Genomic DNA, 5,663 nt, shown 5'->3' with positions numbered 1-5,663 from the left:
TTGATGTTACAACCTTGCTTTATTAACTTTTGCAAGATGTCAGATATTCTTCTTTCTCATGTTGTATCTTGTATCTTATATATATTTGAAACATACGTACCGGGGTCTTTCAGGCAGGGCAGCCGATCGAGACCACAGGTCTACCCCAAAGCCAAATCAGTCCTTCAAAAGAAGGCACACATACAAAAATGGGAATAAAAAAGCACGTTAAAAAGAAAAAGAAGAAGAAATATATATATATATATATATATATATATATATATATATATATATATATATATATATATATATGTGTGTGTGTGTGTGTGTGTGTATGTAGAATGCATTTTACACATACTTAATATTTACAGTAACGTGTATTTATATACATGCAGTTATATGTGTACTTGTTAATTTTAGTGGGAAGAGGATTACTGTATTTGTTAATGAAACCCATTTAATACAACAGAAGGGTACTCTCAGGTTGATAATCAAAAGAGTTATTCATCATCTCTCAATACAATATTCGTCTTTAGCTCTATAATATTCGATTCTTTCTTCGTTTGTTTTACTTATGTAGATCATATTCCTTAGCTCTTCTCTGCATTCATCACAATTACCTAATTCTTAGTGTTCACGTTTCTTTTTATTGTACTTCATGTGCAAGTTCTTGGAATTTCAGTTTTTTCCGTAAGAGTGTTTGATTATTATTATTATTATTATTATTATTATTATTATTATTATTATTATTATTATTATTATTATTATTATTTTCCTCCATCAACGGGTTTCGACAACAAGTTATCCGTTGCGTTTTATTTATTCATGACTTGAATGATCTAGGAGTTTTTATACTTGCAAATCTGCTTATAAATGCTAAGAGTATACACCCACCTCACTCCACCCTTCACCATTGATGTTGATTTCCTGTTGTCAGTGAGCCAGGGAATGAAGACACCTTGGCATGGATGGGGGGTACCGTCAGTCACGGTAATGGTGGTTGAAGTTTATCTTTAGAAGAGTTTCGAAAAAAGAAAAAATAAGCTTTTTACGTAATGGCGTAAATAAACTCTTTAATGGCATCTTCAGCTTTTGATCCCGACGGCTTGGGGACGATAAATATGGCGAAGAGTACTTTCAAAATTCTTTATGATTTTGACGTTGGAGGGACATATTCATATTCATATTTGCCTATATTGCAGAGCTTGACAGACATCGACTTTTTGAGATCGTTATTATCTTTTGATCTTGGAGGCATTGGTGTTATAAAGTTGTTGAAAAGTATCCTAATATTCAAAGTATTTCAGCATTCCATCGTTCGAATGTGATGACTGTGTTCGAGTAATGAATGGTTTTCTTTGTCAACAATGTCAAGTTTGAAATTATCAACTCCTGATGACATTTTCATCTCGTGAGCGAAAAGTGCTCGAGGATTTCCGGACTTTCTTAGTGATTAGCCTATTACGTTCGAGTGATAAATGAGTACTTTGGTACATGCTACAGTACAGTACAATGATTGATGCATGACGAGGCGCGAAAGCGAGATTTCTTGAGGAAACCAGGCCAGAGAATTCGACTTAATCCTGTTGGTTAAGACGAAGATTTATTTATGCGTTCCTTCAGGGACCGACATTTTTTTTTTATTTTAATAAAATGTGAATCTTTTATTAAAAACAAAAAAATTAGTGGTGACCTTTTTTTTTATGCTATAAAAGTTTCATCGGAACAGACTGAATTTCATGCATAGAGGAGGAAACGTTTCCTGTCAAGGTGCACATGTTCTCTCTCTCTCTCTCTCTCTCTCTCTCTCTCTCTCTCTCTCTCTCTCTCTCATCTCTCATACATAAAAAAAAGATGTTATGCTCTCTCTCTCTCTCTCTCTCTCTCTCTCTCTCTCTCTCTCATGCATATGCAAAAAAAAGATGTTATGCTCTCTCTCTCTCTCTCTCTCTCTCTCTCTCTCTCTCTCTCTCTCTCTCTCTCTCTCTCTCTCTCTCTCCACGTTTGGGTCTACGCAAAAGTCGTTTTAGTGTATACTCTTTCTCTGTCGTGCTATAGAGCAGTCGTGCGTGCATCCATTTGCACCGCACGGGGGTTGGGGGGTGGGGGGAGGAGGTTGCCGTACGAGACAGAAAGTGTTATAGCGGTGCATGAGGTAACAGACGGATGCGAGCTATGTCAAAAATTGTCTCTGGTTCCCAACAGCCAATTTCCCTTTTCCAGTAGTTGGTCGTTTTCACGGCGGATTCGTTATATAACCTTCTATTTCACGTCCCTTTGGCTCCGCTCCCATTTTTCTTTTTGCTATCTTCTCTTTTTCCACCGTCTTTTTTTTTTTTATCTGTCGTCGACCTTTTCCTTTCCATTCTTTTGTTTTCTGCTATTCCCTTTTTCTTTATCCTCCATTTAAAATCGACGAACCCCTCACTCCATACCGCTTTTCTTTATTCTATTGTCTATTGTTCTATTCTAGGTCAGCTCCTGACTGGAAAATACCTGCAGAGATTTTAAGGTCTGCTAGCAAGGGCTTCCTCTTTTTTTTTTTTTTCCTTCTTTTTTCCCAGCGGCTGAGGGAGGGAGAACCTTGTCCACATCACAGTTTGAATTGATCTGAGCAACAATTTGGCCGAGAGACACAACATCCACAGAGAGAGAGAGAGAGAGAGAGAGAGAGAGAGAGAGAGATTTAACGTGTCTGTGTGTTTTTGAGAAATGAGAGAGAAAGTAAAATGGGGAGAATCTGATTCCTCGGGCCTGTACATTAGACTCTCCTCTTATTTTTGTGCTCTCAATTACGTCAGCCGTTTTGTTCTGTACTTGCTGTTGTCACACGTCTGTCGGTGTATGTTAGCATCTCTTTCTTTGTTTTGTTGTTGTTGTTGTTTAGTTGTTCTTTTACTACAGTGTGTTGTTCACACACACGTATGTATATATATATATATATATATATATATATATATATATATATATATATATATATATATATTTGTGTGCATATATATATACTGTATATATATATAAAGATATTCTGTGTCTATGTTAACCCCCGTGAGTAATAAATTTTAGTATAAATTATTTAATAGTTAAAGCCATTGTCTGTAAAAATAATATCTCATTAGATGAGATTACAATCATTTATATGCATGAATATCTGAATTCCGCATGACCTATTGTCAGATAATTTATTCAGGTGAACAGCTGTTGGGTCTCTCGTCCTATTTCAAGTTTATCTGACTCTTATAAACCTTCCATTCTCGTTCCTTAACTTTTATCTTGTTTCTTTATATTTTTCCGGAATACTGAAAACTTAATGAAATTCATGAGCCTTGGTGCCATTCTTTTTGCCTTCTCATTTATGCCCTTTATTTTTGTGATGTTTTTACACCCCTACCCCCTTTTGCCCTCTCGACTTCTCAGAAACTGGATGGGGCACAAGGTAAGGGGGATTGCGGTCAAGAAAGGCATAAGTATTTTCCCAGGACTGGGCTCACTTGAGTCATTTCTCTGTATTATTATCACTACAGTCCATGATGGTTACATATTTGTTTGGATCCTACCAAAAATTCCATTCATTTTCATTAATTTACAAGTCCTGTGTTTGATCCCTAGGTGGGGTAGAAAAATGTTTCTATTAAACACATGATTGCGTATTGATGTCCGTTCAAAAATGCTATTAATTTGCAGTTCAGACTTACTCTAAATGGGAAAGCGTGAAAAGTGGCAGCCAGAACAGAGAGAAGTGTAATGAAATAAATGTGAAATTTCCAGATCAGTCCAAAACAAACTCGGTAACAATCTGGTAACTAAACAAAGGTTAAGAATATTTAGTCATGACGGTACGTGGTAATAACTCATCATAAAGGCTTCATTTTACGTTAAAAAATGCCTTAATTATGAGTAATGAGACGTGAAAGGTGACCTTTCCCGCTTGCGTGCGTCTTCTTGTGTGTTTTATCGGAAGGTTTTGATTAGAATCTCCCCAGAACTCTTGAGCAGAAGTCGTGAAAGGCAAAAGTCCCCGTCATACACTCGGCTTGGTGAGAAATGTGAACAAACAGAGAGAGAGAGAGAGAGAGAGAGAGAGAGAGAGAGAGAGAGAGAGAGAGAGAGAAGAGGGTTTAGGGGGGTTGGAAAAAGGGTGGGGATGGTTACAGAGGTGAAGGGAACTGGGAGATTTAGCTGAGAGAGGGGAAAGGTGGCATGTTAATGAAGGTAAATTCTTAATCCTTGATTGATTTACGTTAGAGAATTGTTGTCATGATAAGCATCCTGTTATGAAGTGATAAATTCGTTTGAAGATCAGGGACGCTAGAATAATGCTAATATGTTGTATTATGTCTTGACTGAAAACATTTTCCGAAATTTAATTTTTACTTTTGCTTATGCATGCCATTATTTCACTTTAAGAATGTCGATCGCGGATTATATCCTTTGACAGTGTTCGTGATGATTCATGAAAATTTTACAAGAAAAAAAAAAAGAAATCACCAGACTCTCAGAGTCTTGTAGCCACTTTGAACTCGAAGTAAATAATAACTTTAATGTTAAAAAGGACAAATCTGACATAAGATTAAATCCCACACACCTGTGTTGATGTGTTGAAATGGTAATAAAGATAATGCTCGTGACCGATGAAAATTTGCTCTTCTGGGGCCACTTTAATAATGTTAAGAGGATTATTTGAAATGTTGCATTGACGCAGTTGTTCTTTTTTCATGAAGGGGAAATGTTTTGTGAGCATTCACTTGCATATTGGATTAAAAGTCTGTAATGATATCAATGTACCACTTGCAGAGATGAGAGTGGAAATATATTTATGGTATACTAGATGTTCATTATTTAATGCTGTTTCATCTTTTTTATTATTATTATTATTATTATTATTATTATTATTATTATTATTATTATTATTATTTACCTATTCCTGTCAGTAACTACACGTCCTGAGGGAAACTACTGACCTAAAAACGAAGGGATGCGAACGATGATAGCAGGAAGGGTAAACTGATTAGTGAACAGTTGAGTAGAGAGGGATCTCTCTCTCTCTCTCTCTCTCTTTCTCGTGATGCATGGTTTAGGGGCGTCCCTGCGAGTGGTCCATGAACCCGATTGAATATTTGGAGGGAACTCAGGGGGGGTCTTGAAGAGGAGGAAGGTGTGTGTGTGTGTGTGTGTGTGTGTGTGTGTGTGTGTGTGTGTGTGTGTGTGTAGGACCTAAGAGAAAGGACGTAAGGGAATTAGAACAGGATGAGGGTGAGAAACAAGGGGTAGCTGACAGAGAGAGAGTGAGAGAGAGAGGTGGAGAAAAAAGAGAGAGAGGAAAAGTAAGATGATCTCCGGGTGGAAGGGCTTGACTGTGGGACACGAGTTAATGGAAAAAGAACAAGGAAAGATGAAAGAATATATGAGAGAGAGAGAGAGAGAGAGAGAGAGATGTCTCCACAAGTATAGCAAATACCATGCATAAACATAGGAACACACACACTTATATACTATATATATATATATATATATATATATATATATATATATATATATATATATATATATATATATATATATATATATATATATATATATATATATATATACGTTTTATTATGAAGAACATTTTTGTGTGTTTCATATAATACATGGTTGCCATTAACTACAATAAGCAGTTACACATACACACAGATATATAT

Source organism: Macrobrachium rosenbergii, chromosome 44, assembly GCF_040412425.1.
Source record: "Macrobrachium rosenbergii isolate ZJJX-2024 chromosome 44, ASM4041242v1, whole genome shotgun sequence".
NCBI classification, from domain to species: Eukaryota; Metazoa; Arthropoda; class Malacostraca; order Decapoda; family Palaemonidae; genus Macrobrachium; species Macrobrachium rosenbergii.
This window is presented reverse-complemented; position numbering follows the sequence as displayed.